The 23337-nt window shown below is 35.6% G+C and overlaps 1 long non-coding RNA gene and 1 pseudogene across 2 annotated transcripts; one reads left to right on the top strand and one right to left on the bottom strand.

Annotated features, from left to right (window-relative positions):
* The window catches only part of LOC112748673 (protein SRG1-like), a 79197-nt pseudogene that overhangs the window by 24846 nt on the left and 31014 nt on the right, over positions 1 to 23337 (bottom strand).
* LOC112750462 (uncharacterized) lies at positions 7237 to 12846 on the top strand. 2 transcript variants are annotated; one of them, XR_003175841.3, is made up of 2 exons: positions 7237 to 8130; positions 10070 to 12846. It is a non-coding gene; the product is annotated as an uncharacterized lncRNA (long non-coding RNA). The 2 variants fall into 2 exon arrangements; XR_011872140.1 differs by having other exon boundaries at positions 10055 to 12846.

The following is a 23337-nucleotide window of genomic DNA, read 5'->3' as shown; positions in this document are numbered from 1 at the left end:
CCTAGCCCCATTACAACCTATGAATAAGCCCTCATGATAAATGTATGCATGCATTGAATAATTGTTGATTGTTAGATGAAAAATAAATCTTGGAAAGCATGATTAAAGGAGAATTGAGTGAATCAACCATATACACTTGAGCGACTAGAGCGGATACACTTCTGGTGAGGGTTCGATGCTCAATTCCTTGTTCCCTGCTTTCACGAGCTTTCTTTTTGCAAGTTTGTATATACCTCATTTTGATATTTGAATTGGTGGGATTCATGAATCATCATACAACTTAGCCCTACATGTTCATACATGCTCTTGGAGATTGATTCACTTTTGACCAAGTAAGTAGAAATATCTTGTATTTAGTTGCATTCATGTAGATAGGTTCATATAGTTTATTTGCATTGAATAAATGATCATACCCCCCTTTTCTTGTCTTTCTTGGTTTAGCATGAGGACATGCTTAGTTTAAGCGTGGGGAGGTTTGATAAACCCCAATTTTGTGGTTTATCTTGTGTTGAATTTAGGAGATTTTATTAACTTTTCTCACATTTATTCAATGAAATAGCATGGTTTTGTGAATTTCTTCTAATTTGTGCTTAAGGGTAAAAACATACTTTTTAGGCCTTAAAATTGATCATTTTAATTCACTTTAATTCCATTCGATACCTTGATATGTTTGTTAAGTGATTTCAGGATTAGAAGGCAAATATTGGGTTGAAGGAATGAAGAAATAGCATGCAAAAATAGAGAATTCATGAAGAAAAGAGGATTTGCTGAACTCAAGGCCACGCGCACGCATCACTTACGCGTACGCGTGAGAAGGAGATTTGCCAGCGACGCGCACGCATCACCCACGCGCACGCGTGACCAGAGAATCATCAAGCGATGCGCACACGTCATCCACGCGCATGCGTGATGTTGGTCACGTAACTCACTTAACGGCAATACGCTGGGGGTGATTTTTGAGCTCAAGGGGGCCCAAATCCAACTCATTTCTGATGCTTTTGAACCCAAGGATTGCAAGGGAATAGGGGGAGTCGTAGTATAGTTTTCATCATGTTTTAGGGGAGAATTCTAGAGAGAGAGGCTCTCTCCTCTCTCTAGATTTTAGGATAGTTTAGGTTAATTCTTCTTAGATCCAAGTTTTAATTCTTGTTTTTATTTCAATTTTCTTTATATTTTAGTGTTCTATTATCTTAATCTTCTTAGTTTCTCTTGTTAATTTATTGTTTTGCTTTCTTTTATGTTTATGAACAATTGTTGGATCTCAATTTCTTCTCATGCAATTTTATATTTCTATGTCTTTTGATGTTTACTTCACTTGTTATTGTTGATTTCTTGCTTTTGTTAGTTATAGCTTTTATTAATTCTTGCATTTTTTATGTTTACTTTTATTGCACTCTAGGTGTTTATTAACATGTTTTCACTAGTTTTAGAGTAGTTTTCTTTACTCTTGGCCTAGGCTAAGGGAATTGAGTGACCTTGAGTCATTGGGTCTCATTGAATTGGTGATTTAAGAACCCTTAGTGGTCAATTTGATAACCATTGATGCTAGCCTACTACTAAGTCAATTAGTAGCTAGGTTAGGACTTATGGATTGATGTTGATCAAGCCTATTTGACGTACTTCAAGTGTTGAGGTAGACATTGTACGTACTTCAAGCATAGAAGTAGACTAAATGGGTTGGTCCCTCATAATTGTCAATACATGGTTTGTAGACAAGGATGGGTAATCTCAATTCCTATGCCTAGCCTAGAGTTCTTTCCCTTTCTTTATTAGTTCTTGTCAATTACTTTCTTGTTATTTACTTTTCTTGCCAACTACAAATCAAACCCCCTTTGTTCTTTCATAGCCAATAATTGATCACTTCATTGTAATTCCTTGTGAGACGACCCGAGGTTTGAATACTTCGGTTAATTTTCATTGGGGTTTGTACATGTGACAACCAATTATTAAAATTTGATTGTGAAGATTGAGTATCGGTTTGGTCTATGATCACAACGAAATTATTTGGTTAAATTCCGAAACGGTTTAAATCCTCATCTATCACATATCTTCACATTTTCCACCAATAAAGAGCCGACTCCATGATTAATCAACTATGATTGATTGCCACATTAAATTTCTTGAAGAAAATGATACGATAATATTATCTAGTTACTGTTAATAGTTGGTTATAAACTAGAGAACTAAGCCTTCATCCCAGTATTATTAGTTCTCAGATCACAGTAATCAAAATTCTTTGTCGATGAGCATAGCCAATATACAGAAAATAATTTTGATATTTTTCATTAACTAATATCAACAAGAGAAAGTTTTGGAAACTAGCACAACCAACATTGTAACCAACAACCACCACAAAGAAAAAAAGTGATTGCTCCCATACCCCAAAATTTGTGAGAGAATTCATACCTTATTTATGTGGACCAATACAATATAGACACGTGGTATTATTAATCCCAGTCAGTTAAAAATTAAATAATTTTAAAAAATTAAAATTTAAAGTATTTTAAAAGTATATTAAATATTTTTTGTGTACAAATACGAATACGTATATACGCTAACCACATATGATTAATCATTGTTAAATGTTATATTTTATAAAACTTAATACAAAAAAAAAAACTCTTCTCTATACTCTCACGTTTTCCTTCCCAAAACAATAAAAAGTAAATTTCTTCTAACTCAGAACACTTCACTCTCAACCCTCAGATCTGAACCTTTGCCAGCTGCTCTCCCCCCACCGCCGTTCACGACCTCTCACCAACAACGCCGCATCCCTTCTATCTATAAATCCTTCGTCTATCTCCATCTCCATCATCGTCTATTGATGCACCACTATTTTATGATATATTTTAGACTGAATTGAGTGGGTTTGTGTCAACTAATCTCACACTTATTCCTTAAAATTGCATGTTTTTCATTCCCTTCCTAATTTTGTGATATGATTGAAAACTTGTTTCGTAGGCCTTTAAATTGTTAATTTTTAGTTCTCCTTTATTACCATTCGATGCCGTGGTGTATTTGTGAAGTGTTTTCAAGTTTACAGGGCATGAATGGCTTAAAGGATGAAGAGAAAGCATGTTAAAGTGGAAGGAACACAAGAAACCAGAGAGATTAGAAGCGAGAAGCGACGCTCACGCATGGCCAACGTGTGCGCATGAATTGGCGCATTTTACAGCAAAGCGTACACGTGACAAGCGCAGAAGTCCAGCGACGCGTACGTGTGGCCGACGCGTACGCGTGGCTGACGCGTACGCGTGACAGAGCGTCACGTGCTGCACTTATCAGAACTTGCTGGGGGCGATTTCTGAGCTGATTTGGACCCAGTTTGAAGCCCAAAAACGCAAACTAGAGGCAGGGGTATAGCTAAGACTGAAGATACTTTCATTTTCACTTTAGTTTTTAGTTTAGTTTTTGAATTCTAGAGAGAGAAACACTACTTCTCCTAGGGTTCTTAGATTTCTTAGTTTTGCTTTGGATTGGATATTGAGAGAGCTGTTATTACCTTCTATTGAAGTCATCATCTCTTTAGTTTGTTTTTCTAATAACTCAATCACTCTATTCCATTTAATTGCTTTGTCTTCATATATGGATATTGTTATTTTTGAGTTCTATTAATGCAGTGAAGTATTTTTATATTTATTTTTTTCTATTGTTTGTTTGATTCGTTTTAATTATTGTTCGTGCCAATTTTGATGTTATCAATTTATTATAATCACCATGTCTTTTATTTACTCCTTTGACATGTTTGTGAAAATGGCATTCATGTTAATGGAGTAGATATTCCAACTTGGCTTTGGAGTTGATTAATTAGAAGCCCTTGAGTTGGAATACTCAAGTATCAATTGTAATTGGGAATTGCTGGCTAACTCATATTTCACTAACTCTAATCCTTCCATAGGAAGTGACTAGGACTTGTGAATCAGAGTTAGTGCAACCCACTTGATTTTCCTGCAACTGCAAGAGGATAACTAAGTGGAAGCAATAAACTTTTACCATTATACTTGGAAAAAATCAACAAGGATAGGAACTCTAATTTTCACTTCTAGTCAAGACCTTTTTATTAAATACATAACACCCCTTGTTATTATTCAGTGCTTAAATTCCTTGCCATTTATTTTTCTGTTTTCAAACTTCAAAAAAATATTCAAAAAATTTCTGACCAATAATTAACATCATTGTGTCAACTCTTTGGGAAACGACCCGTGATTCTACTCCCGGTTATTTAATTTTAATTGTGACACATTTCTAAATTGATAGTGGAAATTTCGTCGATTAAAACTGTGCTTGCAACGCCATTTTAGAAAATAATTTTTGGAAATTCTTAACCGGCATTTTTCCACCCATCATCTATCCCGTCCTTAGCCTCCGTGACCCCAATTCCACCGCCCCTGTTTCCGCCTCCAACACCAGCGCCGCCGCATCTCACCACCGTCCCTCATGTCTTGAGCCTCCGTGACCCCTGTGTCCGCCTCCTCCGATCCACCAGCATCGCCGTGTCTCCATCACCGTCTCTCACGTCCACACGTGACCCCTGTTCGCACCGCCCACGTCTGGCTTCTCCAACAGCGCCGTCGCGTCTCACCGTGGCCACCGCATCCATAATCACTGCCGGCAGCAATCTCTTTCTCCCTCTTGAGCCAGGGACACAAATTCAACGGTGACATTATTTTAGGTTTTCATCCTTCAAATTATTCTATGTACTTATTTTGGATATTGTCTGGACTTGTTTTGCTTTCTCCCTCTGTTCAAACCATAAATTGCATTTTATTGACTCCTTCCGGGTAATTTTTTATTAATGGATCAAACTTGCTGCCATGAATACAATTTTTGAGCTATAGGTCTATATAGATTGAGATAGACCACCCTCTTGTTTAATTTGTATCTTTTAGATTAATTGTTCTTTCACAATTTTATATTTAGTTCCACGCCAAATTCGGTAATTGGCTTGCTGGAATAAAATAATTTGAGAGGCCATGATAAATCCATATTTCATGGTATTTATTTATTCTAATTGGGTGGATTTCATTGACTTTCTTGCATTTATTCATTGAAATAGCATAGTTTCATGATTTCTTCCTAAATTGTGCTTAAAAGTAAAAACATACTTTTTAGATCCTAAAATTGCTAAACTTTATTCACTTTAATTCCATTTGATGCCTTGATGTATTTGTTGAGTGATTTAAGGTTTTGAAGGAAAATATGGATTGAAGTGAGGAAGGAAAGCATGCAAAGTGGAAGAATTCAAGAAATGAAAGATTTGGAAAGCTGCCAATCCTGACCTCTCTGTACTAAATTGATCATAACTTGAGTTAAAGAGGTCCAAATGAGGCTATTACAATGGCATTGGAAAGCTAACATCCGGAGATTCAAAATGATATATAATTTGCGATAGTGGACATGGAGTTTGGGTGTGCGTACGCACAAGAAGAAAATCAGCAAGTGTGCGTATGAACACACCTGTGCGTATGCACACACCTGTGCGTACGCATAAGTCCTGGCACATGACTTCATTAATTGCAACTCGCTGGCAGCGATTTTTGGATTTTCAAAGCCCAATCCAACTCATTTCTGAAGCTATTTCAAGCCAAAGTGAAGAGGGATGAAGAGGGGCAATTAGGTTTAGCTTAGTATCATGTTATAGGTCATTTCTAGAGAGAGAAGCTCCCCATTCTCTCTAGAAATTAGGATTTCTTAGTTATTTTGTCTTCAATTTTTCTCTTTAATTCTTGTTCTAGTGTAGTTTTATTTACTTTTTCTTGTTTAATTGCCCTTTTTCTCTTAGCTCTTCTTGTTAATTTTCTATTTTTGTCATTTTAGTTTTATGAACACTCTTGTTAATTTTTATTTCAATTAATGCAATTTGATGTTTTTATGTTTATTGTTATTTAATTGAGTTGCTATTATTATATTCTTGCATTTGGTAGCTTTACCTTTTATTTTTATTGCAATTTAATATGTTTTTATTTTCATGCATACCAAGTGTTTGATAAAATGCTTGGCTTAGTTTTAGTGTAGTCTTTTCTACACTCTTGACTTGGAATTGAGAACTTTGGTGACCTTGAGTCATTGATGTCCATTCTTGATTAATATATTAGGGTAGTTAGTTAATTTAGTTTCCATTGACACTAGTCTTTCATTAAGTTAATTAGTGAGATGACTAGGACTTATGGATTGAGATTAATTATGCCTATTTGATTTATCCTCGATGCTAGGGTTAACTAAGTAGGATTAACTCTTCATAATCATCATATGTTTGTGATTAATGGCTAGGATAGGTAACCTTAACTCTCAATCCTTGCTAAGAGGTTTCTTAGCACTTGAATTTTCCTTTCTTTTGCTTTATTGCCTTGAGTTTGATTACTTTTGATATTTAGTTATTGCATGCTTATTTAATTTCTTGCTATTTACATTTCTTACCTCTTGCAATCTCAACCCCCATTTTCTCATAGCCAATAGTTGATCACTCAATTGCAATTTTTAGGGGGAACGATCCGAGAATTAAAACTCCCGGTTATTTCGTGCTGATTGTGACATCTTTAAATTAAACTTTGATTGAGAAGATCGATTGTCGGTTCGGACTATGCTATCAACGGAATTGTTTTGTCTGAATTCCGAATTGGCATAAATCCTCTTCATCAAGTTTTTGGCGCCGTTGTCAGGGAATTGCAATGGTGTTATGTTATTGGCTATTGTGAATATGTTAATATGTAAATAGCTTGCTTTTTTTGTTATCTTGAGTCTTTGTTAATAGTTAGGTTTGGGATCCCGAAGGACATTGAAAATTCAATCATTGGTGGAAAATTCAAGCATAAGCCATCATAACAAGGGCTCTCCCAATTGTCTAACTTAAAGACAATAAATAAAAGTGTTTGGTGGGAGACACTCCACCATGGTAAAACTTTCCAACTTCCTTCTTTTATTTCATTCTTTTAAATATGTTTCTTGATTGTTAGCTTGCCTTAATAGATTTTTGTTTTAAAATAGATATTTGAATAATTAGTAATCTTGTTTAAACTTGTCTTTTTTACTTGAATTGCATGTTTTGATTTTTCAATTAGTTTTTGGATGGTTAGAATAATTTTGGTAGATTTTTGCTTGTGCATATTACAATTGCTTTGAATAGTCCAATGATTTTGATTTGGAAAATAAAATTTTGGATTAATTTTAAAGTTAATATAAATAGTTTCATATTTTTGTTAATTTCTTGTTTATATACATTTTGGAATGTTGGTGAATTTCTGTTAAAAAAAATTCGCTCCCTATACACACGCACACTTTCATATCAGCCCTCTGTCCAAAGCACACGCACACCCGACTGCGTGTGCATATTTCTTTTCGAGCATGCCTGTCACGCGTGACCTTCCAGTTTCATCCCATCATGCGCAGGCTTGATTGACGCGTAGATATCCGTTTTCGCAAGTCACGCCTACGCGTGACGCTTCCTGTGACTCCTCAATACCCTTCTTCTCCTTCCCCAACGTTCACAGCTTCACCTTCCTTCTCCCCTTCCAAATGCCGAACCACCATCACAAGCCAGCCTCCTCCCTTCACCCACAACCGCCGACGACTGCCCTAGTCACCGCAATCCTTTCCACCTTTCTTCCCTACTCTTCTCTTTCCTTCTCCTTCTCTTCTCCTTCCCAGCGCACGTCAGCACCTTCCCTGTCTCAGCCTCCAGTCTAAGCCACCGCGTTCCACTCCCTCTTCTCACCTTCACCGCGACAACTACCGCCGCCGGCCACCACCCCTTTTCCTTCCCCTTCTTCTCCCTCTTCCTCTACCCTTTCTGTCAGCCTCACCTCCACGATATGCCATCACCGCTGCCCAGCTTCCACCGCACCTCCCTTCCCCCTGTCTGAACCCTAGCGCCGCTCGGGTCCACTGAACTTTTGCAAACCACCCCCTCCACACACAAGCTCCAACCCCCTTGCTCTATTTCCCCTTCCTATTACCTTCGAACAGCAAGAACAGGGCAAAACCCCTACTTCCATTTTGCCGCCTTCCCACCACTACCCCTGTTTCACAGCACCGGTCACCGCCACTTCTGCCCCGGCCAGGATACTCCAGCCACTCTCTCAGCATCATCATTCTTTCCCTTCCCTTCCTCTGTTCCAATCCCCTACTTCCCAGGTTCCCTTTCTTCTCATTTTCATTTTATTTCTGTTTGATTAATCTGGTTTAGCTCATTCTGTTTGGCTTGTTTAGTTCAATTAGTTTAGTTTAGTTAAATTAGGTGGTTAGAGAATCTGGATTGGTTAGTGGATGAAGATTTTATTTTGTTTACTCCTGCTGTTCGGAATGAATTTGTCTTTCCTCTGAATGTTGCCCTGGATGAACTTGTTTATTGTGCTTTTTTGGTGTTGTGGTTTAGGCCATTACTTTAGTTCATTGTTCAAAGAAATAATGCTGCTTGATGATGTTGGTTAGGCTTAAATTATTACTGATGCTATGTTGCTGTTTCATTGATTTACTTTTGTGCTAAACTGGCTTGTTTGATGCTGCTGCATATTTGTATTACTGCCTTATTCTTGTAGGAGTGAACAAATTCTGAACTGTTTGTGCAGTAATAATAACTTTGAGTAATTTCTGAGTCTAAGTTGTCACTACTGCTGTATTTTTGTTCCGATTTGAACCTAGTCATTAGATTCATTTATGTTAAGTGTTTGAATTCAGATTGCTTGCTTATTGACTGGTTCATGGCTGTTGTAGTGATGCTGCTTTTCTTGAATTTGAATTAAATTGTCAATTGCTCCATTTCAATTTTCCATTTTGTTCTTGCTTCAAGATTGATTACTGCTGACGTTTTCTTTCAATTTCGCACTTGAGTGTTTGAATTCAGCTTGCCTGCTTGTTAAATAGTTCAGTATTTTGGTGCTGTATTTTTTTGCTCTTGCTGTATTTTGGCTCACTTTCTGATTTCCTATGAAGCCATAAATGATTTTTGTGAATTTAAGTGTTAATGCATTCATCGGAAATCTGAATTGATTCATTGAAATAGGGAAATAGACCAATTTACTACTGAAATGCTGCAGGATTTTTCCTAACCTTGTTTCATTAAATGACATTATTTTATTTGGTGCACAAGATTCTATTTGACGGATTTCTGTGTCAAAAAGAATCTTGTTTGCTAAATGGTTTTGGAAATTTCTTCAAGAGCTTTCTTACAAGTTTTGGTCAATTCTTTAACTTTTTTGCTTGTTTTAAATTGTGCGTTCTTCTTGAGCATTGAATATGCCTTAATTGAGTTTCAAATTGACCATAAACTTGAAGTTCTTTTGAAAATTAGAGCCTCTTTTGCATAAACTCACAAGTTTGAAGGTTTTAAATCTAAGTGGCTGATTTGATTCATTTTATTCATGCCTAACGTACATTAAGTCACATGGATCATGAGATTTTCAATTCTTGTTTCAACTTGTGACTTTCATGCCTCATTGGAATTTGGTTTTTGAATGTTCCTTAGTTAACTTGTTTCTCAATGTTTTTAACTTTGCCAACACCAAATTGTTTTAACTTACGCCAAATGATGGTAATTAATATTCATTTGATTATGTGCTCTACACATACATGTGCATTACTTGTTTTGGCATTTTGACTTATTGCGAAGTTGAACATGAACTTGCTTGTTTTGGAAATTGTTGGAATTTTCAGAATTAAGGGACGTTCTTGCTATGCACATAACTTTTGCTTTTCTTTTTTGTTTTCAACTAACTCTTTGTTTGTCTTCACATAACTCTTGACCTTTCTTTTCTTTTTCACCTAACTTTTTCTTTTTCTTCATATAACTTTTAACTTTTCTTTCTTTTTTCAACTAACTCTTTCTTTTTCCTAACATAACTTTTAACTTTCCTTTTTAACTAACCATTTTCTTTTTTTCTTCACTTAACTCTTAACTATTTTCTTTTTCTTCGTGCATAACAACAATGCTCCTTTCTTCTCTTTACTTTTGAATTGATTGGAAGTTACTTCTGTTTACTTTTAACTTGAATCTCATGCATACTTCCATTCAAGTTTATATTAGTTGTTCACTTCATATATATGCGATTTTGTGACTCAGTTTTCTGCTTCTCAGCACCACCATCACTCTTGCAGCCACTCTATCGCCTGACCCACCAGCTGAAGGTGGAGGTGACATAGTGACAACTCTTTCCACTCTGCCTGATCGTGAGCACCGAGGACGGTGCTACATTTTAAGTGTGGGGAGGTTGTCCAACTTCACTAGCACATTTCTAGTGAAAAATTTCATTTCCGAACACTTTTAGTTTAGTTTCTTTTTATGTTTTTTGTTGTTTTGTATATATTTTATCTTTTTGAAAACCTTTTTACTTAGTTTATTTCACTTTCTTAGTTTATTGCACATTTTAGTTTTGCTTGTACATAACCTAGTATTATATTGTAGTGATGCATATTTTTATATTTTCTTTTAATTTTGGCTTTTACATATGCTTTTTAGTTTTTAGTTATGATTGTGATTTGGATGATGTGATGATTGCGCTAAGTTGATTTCCTATACACTTGCTATTTTGGTTTGATTGAATTAGGAATTAAACTTAGGATTTTTGACCTTTTTCATCCAATCACATTATATACATATATAGAATAAATGTTAGTCAATTAATGAAATTTCCAAGAAACTTACTTTTTATATAGGGCATTGAAATTCAAATTGAATTGAGTTCAAAATTTTCATTGAAACTTGCATGATTCATACATTGTGTTGAGTTAAAGAACATACAACTTGTGAGTTTTTGAGCCTTATTGTGTGGTTACATTATTTGACCACTTATTTCATCCTTGTGTGTTGCTCTTCTCTATGATTGCAATCTTTAGTTTATTTAATTCTATATATCCATTGTTTAGTGTATATTTATGCATTTATGTGATTGAGGCCATCACTTCTTTATAGCTCACTTAACCCAAATAGCCTACCATTTTATTTACCTTTGTTTGCCACTTTGAGCCTATGAATGCTCCTTTTTGTTCTTTATTTTGCCACATCATTAACCTTAAGCGAAAAAATAATTAAATGTCCTTTACTTGAATCTTTGGATAGCTTAAGTTAGTGAGAGTGTGTGATGTTTAAGTGTGGGGAAATGGGAGAACTTTGGTTGATGAAAATGTGTTTTAAGCTTAGTGAGAAATATTGAAAATTTGGGTACTTGCTCATGTAATATTATTGAAATCATATGCATTGATGAGTTGGTGTATATATTATGTTAAAAAAAAGAAGAGAAAATAAAAAAAAGAAAAGAAATAATGAAAAAGGGACAAAATTACTCCTATGAGAAATTCAATAAGAATCAATGCATATGTGATGAATTAAATTAAAACGAATGAGTGTGTGTATATGTAAAAGTGAGATTTTAGGTAGCTAAGTTTGATATTAAAATTGTATAGGGTATGTATGTATTAGGTGAGAACTTAGGTTAATCAAAGATTCAAATGCAACCTCACTTAGCCATGTATATATCTTTACCTTTACTCTTAGTCCCATTACAACCTTGAAAAGACCTTATGATTTTTGCATGTGTACATTAAATTCTTGTTGATTGGTTAGACGAAGAACAAACTTTAGAAAGCATGATTAGAGGAGAATTGAGTGGATTGACCCTAAACAGTTGAGCAACTAGAATGTATATACACATCCGGTGAGGGTTAAATTACTCAATTCCATATTTCCACCTTTGATCATTGTTATCTTGCAAGTTTGTTAAATTGTTTTATATGACTCAATTCAATTGAAAATGTGATTTGGATATGATTGCCTTAGCCCTTATTCAATATAGATGCTTTCTTGGAAATTGATTTACTTGGACTAAGCAAATGCATATAGGTAGATAGTATAAGGTAGAATAGTTACATACATATAGATAGATTGCATATAGATAGTTACATCGAATAATGGTTGATTCCCCTTCTTGTCTTTCTTTGGATAGCATGAGGACATGCTATTATTTAAGTGTGGGGATGTGTTGAATCCACATTTCCTGGTATTTATTTGTTCTAATTTGGTGAATTTCATTGACTTTTCTTGTATTTATTCATTGAAATAGCATAGTTTTATGATTTCTTCTTAAATTGTGCTTAAAAGTAAAAACATGCTTTTTAGACCTTAAAATTATTAAATTTTATTCACTTTAATTCCATTTGATGCCTTGATGTATTTGTTGAGTGATTTAAGGTTTTGGAGGAAAATATGGATTGAAGAAGTGAGGAAGGAAAGCATGAAAAGTGGAAGAATTCAAGAAACGAAGGATTTGAAAAGTTACCAATCCTGACCTCTCTATACTGAATTGATCATAACTTGAGCGACAGAGGTCCAAATGAGGCGGTTCCAGTGGCATTGGAAAGCTAACATCCGGGGCTTCAAAATGATATACAATTTGTCATAGTGGACATGGAGTTTGGGTGTGCATATACACAAGAAAATAGCAAGTGTGCGTACGCACACAACTATACATACGCACAAGTCCTGGCACGTGACCTCATTAATTGCAACTCGCTGGTAGCAATTTTTGGGCTTCCAGAGCCCAATCCAACTCATTTCTGAAGCTATTTCAGACCAAAGTGAAGAGGATGAAGGGGGCAATTAGGTTTAGTTTAGTATCATGTTATAGGTCATTTCTAGAGAGAGAAGCTCTTCCTTCTCTCTAGAAATTAGGGTTTCTTAATTATTTTTTCTTCAATTTCTCTCTTTAATTCTTGTTCTAGTGTAGTTTCATTTACTTCTCCTTGTTTAATTGTCCTTATTCTCTTAGCTCTTGTTAATTTCTCATTTTTGTCATTTTCGTTTTATGAACATTCTTGTTAATTTTAATTTCAATTAATACAATTTGATGTTTTTATGTTTATTGTTATTTAATTGAGTTGCTATTATTATATTCTTACATTTGGTAGCTTTACCTTTTATTTTTATTACAATTTAATATGCTTTTATTTTTATGTACACCAAGTGTTTGATAAAATGCTTGGCTTAGTTTTAGTGTAGTCTTTTCCATACTCTTGGCTTGGAATTAAGGACTTTGGTGAACTTGAGTCATTGACGTCCATTCTTGATTGATATATTAGGGTAGTTAGTTATATTGGTTTCCATTGACGCTAGTCTTTCACTATGTTAATTAGTGAGTTGATTAGGACTTATGGATTGAGATTAATTATGCCTATTTGACTTATCCTTGATGTTAGGGTTGACTAAGTAGGATTAACTCTTCATAATCATCATATGTTTGTGGTCAATGGCTAGGATAAGTAACCTTAACTCTCAATCCTTGCCAAGAGGTTTCTTAGTACTTGAATTTTCCTTTCTTTTGCTTTATTGCCTTGAGTTTGATTGCTTTTGATATTTAGTTATTGCATGCTTATTTAATTTCTTGCTATTTATATTTCTTGCCACTTGCAATCTCAGCCCTCATTTTTTCATAGCCAATAATTGATCACTCAATTGCAATTCCTAGGGAGAACGACCCAGGAATTAAAACTCCCGGTTATTTTGTGTTGATTGTGACATCTTTGAATTAAACTTTGATTGAGAAGATTGATTGTTGGTTCGTACTATGCTATCAACGGAATTGTTTTGTCTAAATTTCGAATTGGCATAAAGACCCTTCATCAGGCCACCAAAACTATTCTTGCTAAAGCTTGCATATAGGTATTAGATCTCGAAATCACCAAGAACAAAGTACATGAGATTAACCTGTTAAAGTAAACTTTTATATTATAATTTATTATTTAGAAGAAATTTGTTTTAGCTTTTTTTTACACATTTGTTGTAAATATTGTAAGTATCTTAAATAATTATTTTAGTCACTTCAATTGTAAGTGAAAATTTGATTAAGAAGGATGTGATATTGAAGAAATACGGTTCAAGAAAGGGAGCCGACCTTATCTTTTGTTTTATTAGTTAGTGATGTACTATTTTTTTGAGGCATTTACTATAATACATATATGTAATTTATTGTTCTTAGGATAATAGATATAGTCACATTAAATTTATGCTCTAAATCGTGGTTCAATAAAGCTGAGTTAATCCTACTTCATTTTTGTTTGAAATTTCGGAATTTGACATATCATGAAACTCGGTTAAGCTTTTTTCATTTTTGTTTGGAATTTCAGAATTTGACATATCATAATTGTCTAATTTAATTTAAGTTTTTTTTTTTGTGTTTGAAGGCAGCTTCATCCTTCCCATTCTTAATTTCTTTTATCTAATTTAATTTCGTTGTGTTCGTCTTCCATTTTCCAAGTCTATAGGCATTTAAAAGGTTTCATATTCAGTTCAAGTGATATCTCTCCTAATTATCATGAGCTGTGTGGAGATGTTATTGATTTCAATCCATCACATCCTCATTGTCAATTTACAAACCATACCTAAATAAAAAGGGGAGAGAGTTGGCAAAATTGACTCATTTTCTCTGGTACTGTACAGAAGAATGCTTGTTTCACTTTTAGTCAGTCAAAATTGACTCATTTCTATAAATTAGCCTATATATGAGATAGGAGGAGTATTGTGGGCTACGACTTAATTTTGGAGGAAAGGAAGAGGTTGGGGATCAATTATTTATTTTTGTAACATATTTAACTTAGCAAGTATTTGAAGTTATTCACTTTTGACAATGATTAGTAACGTATTATTTATTTATTGTCATCATTATTATTAAGCGCAATATTATGCCATTCAAAAGTTTTATCAAATAAAGTTGGAAAGCTAATTGTATATTATTTACTTGAGTAATGATGCTAATAGTCAAAATATATTTTTAATAAATGTGTAATTATTAAAAAATATATTTTTTATGAATTTATATTATTTTTTATATTTAATAAAAGAAATTATCATATAATTTCACCAGTATTACTTTTTTTGAAATCATTCTTTTGAAAAAGTATTCTAGAAACAAATAAATAATTTATGTTTTGAAATTTGAATTGAAATTGATTAGTATCATATTAATTAAGGGTAAGTACTTTTTTGGTCTCTAATGTTTAGGGTCAGAATCGAAACCATCCCCAACGTAATTTTTAATTTAGAATCATCTTTAATGTTTTATTTTGTATTAAAATTGTCATTTTCAATAAAATTTTTAATTTTATTGCTAAATTACCCCTATTCTAATAAATAAAAAATTTTAAAATTTTAAAAAAAAGAAAAGAAAAGAATGCGAGGGGGGAGGGGAGAAAGGAAAAGGGAAAGGCGCGGGGGGAAGGAAAAGGGGAAAGGGAGATGGGGACGGGGAAGGGGGGAGGAGGGACGGCACTGGCGAAGCTTGGAGCCGCCGTCACTGTCGGGAATCATCATTTACCCTACCGCCAAAAGAAAGAAAGAAAGAATAAAGGAAAGAGGGGTTGTGACGGGGGAGAAGAGAAGAGGGAAAGGAGATGCGCCGGCGTTGCTAGGGCTCGCCACCGCCGTCGCGTCGTCATCGGGCCTTGGAGGGAGACCACACCGCTGAGCCATCATTGCCAATTCGCCCATGAGCTACCGTCAGGGAAGCAGAACAGCGAATAGAGGGAGATGCGCAAGGAAGGAAAAACGACGAAGTGTGAGGAGGTGACGGAAGGGGAAGAGGCACGGGCGGCACTGGTGGTTGTGCTTCGACTTCTGCATCTGCTTCCGATTTTGCTTCTGCATCTACTTCTTCTTCTGCTTTAGCTTCTACATCTGCTTCTTCTTCTGCATCTGCTTTCGATTCTGCTTTTGCATCTGCATATGCATTTTCTTCTGTTTCTGCATTTGTTTTTGCTTTGTTTCTGCTTCTGATTCTGCTTCTGATTCAGATTTTGATTTATTATTTTTCTGATTTTATTATTTTTGTGTGTTGATTTTGTTGTTGAATTTAATGTTGTTTCTGAATTTGAATGTGTTATTGTTGGTGTTCTTGAATCTGATTATTAGTATTTGATGGCAGTAAGAAAGGTGATGGTGGTGGAGTAAGGGAGGTGCTGGTAGTGGTAAAGGGTATTTTTGTCCGTAAAAAGTTAAAAAGGCGATTTTAATACGAAATAAAACGTTAAGCACGATTCTAAATAAAAACTTACATTGGGTACGATTTTGATTCTGACCCTAAATATTAGGGACCAAAACAATACTTATCCCTATTAATTACTTATTGTCATCATAATTATTAATAAACATTAATTAACATTTATTCTCACTAATCAAATATAAAGTAGTAACCTATTAATAATTTAATAAGGTATCTTTAAAGACGATAAAATAAATTAATGTGTCTTTAAAGGGAAATAGTTGATTTTTGAAATAAAAAAATTACAAAACATTAATTTTAGGGCATAAAAGCAATGGTTTCAATTGTATTATGCCACTAAATATGCATGAATCATAACTTAGAAAGGGTGTGAGTAGATTCAAAAATTTCTAATATTTGCATGCGCGTCTAACTCATCATAAAATTGAATCTGTACACATATTAATAAACCATTAATTGAATTGAATTTATTCACGCGTGAGTCCATCATGATTTTGAGCCATTAATTGAATTGAATTTATTCACATGTTAAGATTTAGAAATTTGACATTAGAGTTAAGATTTATAAGTAAACAATTTATGCTATCCTTTTTTAAATATGTCCTATTAAATTACTAATACGTTATAACCTGGTATATGATTAGAAAAATAAATATTAAATAACCTTATATATAAGAATGACGAGTGATGCTCGATGAAAATTAAGTTTTAAAGGTGAATAACTTCAAATACTTGCTACTTGATGAAAATTAAATTTAAAAACAAATTAATTTAAATAAAATTAAATATGTTACAAATTTAATAATCTGTAGTAAAGAAATCAAATCTTTTTTGCATGCTAATTATGCTATATTAGAGAACCAAATACAAAAAAATAATTCAAGGCATAAATCAGACGAAATAGGCATAAATTCCATGCCTAGAATCCCTATAATTTCATATATTAGACCAATAAAAAAGTCACAAATTAGACAGCTATGATATGTCAAATTCTGAAATTCCAAACAAAAATGAAAAAGACTTAACCGAGTTTTATGATATGTCAAATTCCGAAACTTCAAACCATTTTATCCCAGCAAGCCAATTACCAAATTTGGCGTGGAACTAAATATAAAATTATAAAAGAACAATTAATTTAAAAGATACAAATTAAACAAGAGGATGGTCTATCTCAATCTATATAGACATATAGCTCAAAAATTGTATTCATAGCAGCAAGTTTGATCCATTAATAAAAAATTACTCTGCAAGAGTCAACAAAATGCAATTTAAGGTTTGAATAGAGGGTGCAAGCAAAACAAGTCCAGATAATAGCCAAAATAAGTACATAGAATAATTTGAAGGATGAAAACCTAACCTAATATCACCATTGGCTTTGTGTCCCTGGCTCAGGAGAGAGAAATTGATTGCTGCCGGCAGTGATGGTAGACGCAGTGGCCACGGTAAGACGCGACGGTGCTGTTGCCTTAGCCGGACGCGGGCGGTGTGAACAGGGGTCATGTGTGGACGTGAGAGACAGTGATGGAGATGCTGACGTGGCAGAAATATGCCAATTAAGAAATTATAATAAGAACAGCGTTGCAAGTACAGTTCTTAACCGACGAAAATTTCGCTTATCAATTTAAAAGGGTTGTCACAAATTTAGAATAAAAATACTGGGAGTAGAAATCCCAGGTCGTCTCCCAACGAGTTGACAAAAGAATGCTATTTTATTGGTCAGAAATTTTCTGAGAAATTTTAAGAGTTGGAGAATAGAAAAATAAATTATTGTAAATTGAAACAATGAAAGTTAACAAGAGGGTTTATGTATTTGAAATAAAAAGCCTTGACTGGGAGAAGATTAATTGGAAGTTCTATCCTTGTTGAATTTCTCCAAGTGTAATGGTAAGAGGTTGTTGTTTCTACTTAGTTATCTTTTACCGAATAAAGGAAAGTCAAGTAACTAAACCGGCTACAATTCACAAGTCCTAATCCTCTCCTATAGAAGGGTTAGCATTAGTGACTAGAGGGCCAGCCAACAACTTCCAATTTCCAACTACACTTGAGTATTCTAACTCAAGAGTCTCCTTTTAATCAACTCCCAAGTCAAGTTAGGAGTCTACTCCATTGACATGAATGCTATTTTCATAAACGATAAAAGGGGAAGAAAGGAAGACATGAAAATTCAAATAAAATAATAACAGAAAATTAAATAAAGATAAAAATAGTTCTTTGCATTAATAAATTCCAAAATAAAAAATATTCATACTTAGATCTGAACAGGGTTAACAGGTAATTAAAAAAGTAAAGGAATAAGGAAACAAACTAGAATGATAGCAACTTCAACGGAGGTAGTGACTCTTCTCAATATCCAAATCAAAAGCATAAAACTCTAAAACTATGAATGTGAAGAAAACCTAGAGGAAGTAGTATATCTCTCTAAGATTCCAAAGTAAAACTAAAAACTATACGAATGAGAATGTCTGTTGAGTCTCTGCTTGTCCCCTGGCTCTAGTCTGTGTTTCTGGGCCAAAAACTGGGTCCAAACTCAGCCCAAAATCACCCACAGCATCTTCTGCGATTTTTGCACGTGGCGCACGTCACGCGTACACGTCAGGTATGCGCACATGTCGCTGTGCAAATATCCAATTCACGCGCACGTGTGAGCCATGCGTGCGCGTCGATCCTCACTGGTTATCTCCTTTATTTCTTGTGCTCCTTCTATTTTTGCTAGCTTCCTCTCCATCTTCTAAGCCATTCCAGCCCTATATAGCCTGAAAACACTTAACACACAGATCACGGCATCGAATGGTATAAAGGGGAATTAAAATACACAATTTAAAAGCTTAGGAAGCAAGTTTTCAACCATAGAACAAAATTGGGAAGGAATTTGTAAAATCATGCAATTTGTATGAATAAGTGAGCAAAGACTTGATAAAAACCACTCAATTGAGCCACAAGATAAACCATAAAATAGTGGTTTATCAATCTCCCCACACTTAAACATTAGCATGTCCTCATGCTAAGCTCAAGGAGACAAAAGGAATGAATGGGGAAAAAGTAAGACTCATGAGATGCAACCTATGTATGTGAATGCAACTATATGCTAAGATATTTCTATCTACTTGGTTAAAAGTAAACAAGTTCTCCAAGACAGAAATAAATCAGATTTCACTAATTCAAATCACATAGTAAAAGACACATAAACTTGTAAGAAGATAGCTCATGAAAGCAGGGAATATAGAATCAAGCATTGAACCCTCACTGGTAGTGTATATGCACTCTAGTCGCTCAAGTGTCTAGGGTTAATCACTCTACTCTTCTCTAGTCATGCTTTCTAAAACTTTGTTCTTCATCTAACTAATCAACAAATATTTAGTATACCAATGCAAACATTATGAGGTCTTTTCAAGGTTGTAATGGGGCTAAGATAAGGGTGAGGATATATGTATGGCCAAGTGAGCTATAATATGAATCTTTGACTAACCTAAGCTCTCACCTAACACACACACACACTTTATGTAATTCTAAAACCATGCCTAGCTAATCAAAATTTCACTTTTTTATATTTTTCATACTCATGTGTCAAATTTTCTTTAATTTTACCACATATGCATTGATCTTTTATTAAACTTAACATTGGGATAATTTTGTCCCCTGTTTATTTATTTATTTGTTTATATTGCAATAATTTTTATTTTTTTGAACATGAAAGCAAACATAACATATCAATGCTCATGATTTTTCTGGTTTCACATGAGTAAGCACCTAAATTCCCAATATCTTTTCAATAAAACTCAACACTTTTTCATCAACCCAAGTTCCCACAATTCCCCACACTTAATTGATACACAATCTCTATCTTAAGCTAACGAAAAATTCAATTGGGGTAATTAATTATTTTTCCGCTTAAGGCTAGTGATGTGGTAAAATATAGAACAAATGGGGGTAAAAAGGCTCAAAGTGGCAAACAAAGGTAATTGAAGTGGTAGGCTATTTGGGATAAGTGAGCTAATAACAAATGATGGCCTCAGTCATATGTATGCATGTAAATACACTAAACAATGGACATATAGAATGGAACAAACTATAGATTACAATCATAGAGAAGAAAACACACAAGAATAAAATATTATGGTTAAATAATGTAACCATGTAATCAAGCTCAAATCTCACAGGTGGTGTGTTCTTAGATATCAACCATGTTCCAAATTACAATCTTCAAACAAGTTTATTTAAAACGTTTTAATTTAAATTAGTGAAATATTATAAAATAGGGTCTTGAAAAGAAATTCATTACTTTAACCAAGCAAAACATACATGTAAACAACTATTATCATGCAATCTATCCTACCTAACAAAAGAAAAACTAAATAGTTGGTGTTTAAGAGAGAGAACTTACCTCCGGAAGTCAAGGACTGACCTCCCCACACTTAAGGCTTAGCACGGTCCTCCGTGCCATCAGTAAGGAGCAAGGTAGGGCTGGAGGCATCACCTCCGCTGTCTGGTTCGCCATGGCTCCCTGTGCTACTGGATGAAAGGGAGTCCGTGGTGTCCTTCTGTTCCGGATGGGGGTGGGTACCAATTATAAGTTCCTTCAGATAGTTGTATCGGCGCTTGTTACGGTGCTCCATTTGCTCCATCCGCCGGTCTTACCGGTCGAACCTCTCAAGGAACTGAAGGAACATCTGATGGGTGGATGGTGCTTGTGGTGTGGAAGAAGGTGGAGTAGAAGAAGGAGGAGTATCCAAAGATGGGCCTGCAGGCCGGCTCGCAGAGGGAACTGGTGGCCTGATGTACTTCCCATTCGGGACATACTGGTCGGCCCTAGGGATCATGACCTTCGTGTCTCCTGCCCAATAGGACACACCTGCTTCAGAGACTAAATCCAAAAGCAAGACAGGGAAAGGCAGGTTACCCGCAATCTGTACATGTCCCATTGCTTGCCAGATGTGTCGGCGCAGGTTGAGAGGTTGCTCTGCCAGGATGTACTAGATAAGAACAGCCATGTCCACTGTGAAGGTGGACTCGTGAGTGCTCGAAAAGATATAGTAGGACATAATCTGTGCCCACACACAAGCCTCCAAGGTAAGTGACTGGGCTGAGATGCACTTTGGTTTTGACTGATGTGGCCCATAGATCTAGGTATTGCCAGGTTTGGCTATAACTCCAAAGACGCTATCCCAGTCGAACTGATACATCTGGCGCTTAAGAGAGGCTTCTTAATATGCATCTAATCCCTCTGGACTGGTTGGAAGATCCAGTGCTCACTGTATGGCACTCTCGGAGACAGGGACTTGTTGCTGATGGACGTAGACAGTCTGCAGAGTAGGCGAGTAGAAGTTGGAGTAGAATTCAACTACACATGATAAGTTGGCCTCCCGCGACTGCCTTCTCAAAAATCCCTACTGTCTCCTCTCTATGCGGGCTCCACAAAATCAACAAAGTGTGTTGGAACAATGAATAGATGCTCATTATTGTAGTTCCTCTCAGCTAGGATGGGGAACATCTGTTCGCAGTAACGGTTAGTGAACCTTGTGGAGTCTCGTGCGGGAAAGGCTTTCTCGGATTCATCAACTTTAATGATTCTCTTCACCCGCTTTGTTGGTGGCTTGACACTTGTAGATGGAAGCGCCTTAGCCGGAGTTCGCTTGGTTCCTCTCCTTGTTGGTGTCTTGTCAGTGGCCTTCTCTTTTCCTTTCTTGGTACCCATGCCTAAGGAAGAAAGAAAGAGGAAGATTGTTAAATATAGATAACTAAAGAACCGGAAGGAAGAAATTCTAAGTGATAATGAATGCCAAAGAAAAGATGATAGCTTAAATATATGGTAGCTACAACATGTAGGTAAGACATCAATTAAGAGCAAAAAGGCAATTCATAATAATTAGATGCAAGAGGGTAAAAGCATGCAAGTAAAAGGCATGAGAAGCATAACTCAAGCATCAAGTATTAAATGTGCCCAATTAAAGAGCACCTGTTATGATGACAATTATGAATGATAATCCCAAATACATGTGGAGTACAAGTGTTGTGAAAAAGAGGCATTAAAGTGTAAGAGTAAAAGAAAAAAGGATTCAAAGTGCCATAAAAGGTTTTTCACAGACACTTGGTGTGCAAGTTATGATAGGAATGAAAATAATGTATCCATATGTATATGAGAGCCAAAATTAAATATCAATTGTCAAATCACTCCTCATAATATCCACAAGCTTAATTATAATAAGGTACTACCCAAATAAAACTCCAATACTAACATAAAAATGCATGAAAAAGAAAACATAAATAACTAAGCTCAAAAGAAAAATTGAGAAGAAAGAAAAATAAATAAATACAATAATTGAAAGAAGAATGACAGAGAGAGGGAAAAAAGAAAAGAATCTGATGTAGAAGATGAAAAAGGGAGGAAGAAAGTGATAGATAGTAAGAAGGAATAAAGAAGAAAGAAGGAAGAAGAAAGAATTATGATGGAAAGAGAATTAGGATTGGGGGAGGGAAGAATGGAAATCAGGCAGCGTACTGGTTTAATTGTGCAAGGCATGCGACGCGTACACGTACGGTACGTGTACACGTGAGTCGCACAAGTTTTAAGCGACGTGTACGTGTCTGGGACGCGTACGGGTCCTGGATTGTGCCAATCGCGCGAAGGCAGCCCCGCACACGCACAACTCTCGCGTTGAAACGCACGAGAGCCAAAAATGCATACGACGCGTGCGCGTCAGGTACGCGTACGCGTGGGTGGCCATTAATGGGAAAATGACGTGCACGCGTCAGGGACGCGTACGCGTGATGGGGTTGGTGCTTCTAGCACAGTTTCAGCCCCACACCAACACAACTCTCTGGCCAAACCCCCATTTACGCCGATTTCCAGGGTCACGCATATGCGTCTGGGACGCTTACGTGTGGGCTGCTGAAAGCACAAGCGACGCGCACGCGTGAGGGACGCATACGCATTGTCTTGCTTGTCCGCAAGGCACACTTCCAGTGCCACTCCTTCCCAACTCTCGGGCCAATTCCTTGGTGTTGCGAAATCCCGCTTGACGCACACGTGTCAGGGACGCTCTCCTGTCGAACACCCTTTTTTATATGCAGAATGCAGAATGCAGATGATTATGCAGAAATTATGAAGAATACTGTGAAAAACAAAATAAAATAAACTAGGAATGAAAAGGGACGATCATACCATGGTGGGTTGTCTCCACCTAGCACTTTGCTTTTACGTCCTTAAGTTGGACGGTCCAAAAGCTTAGTCTTCTTCTGTTGGTGGATCCTCCAAGAGGAAGATCTCCAGCTCCTTGTTATGCTTTATCTTCTCACCATGATACAGCTTCAAGAGATGTCTATTGACCTTGATAAATTTGGAGCTTGAGGGATGACTCAG

Source organism: Arachis hypogaea, chromosome 15 (genome assembly GCF_003086295.3).
Source record: "Arachis hypogaea cultivar Tifrunner chromosome 15, arahy.Tifrunner.gnm2.J5K5, whole genome shotgun sequence".
NCBI lineage: Eukaryota > Viridiplantae > Streptophyta > Magnoliopsida > Fabales > Fabaceae > Arachis > Arachis hypogaea.
This window is presented reverse-complemented; position numbering and strand designations above follow the sequence as displayed.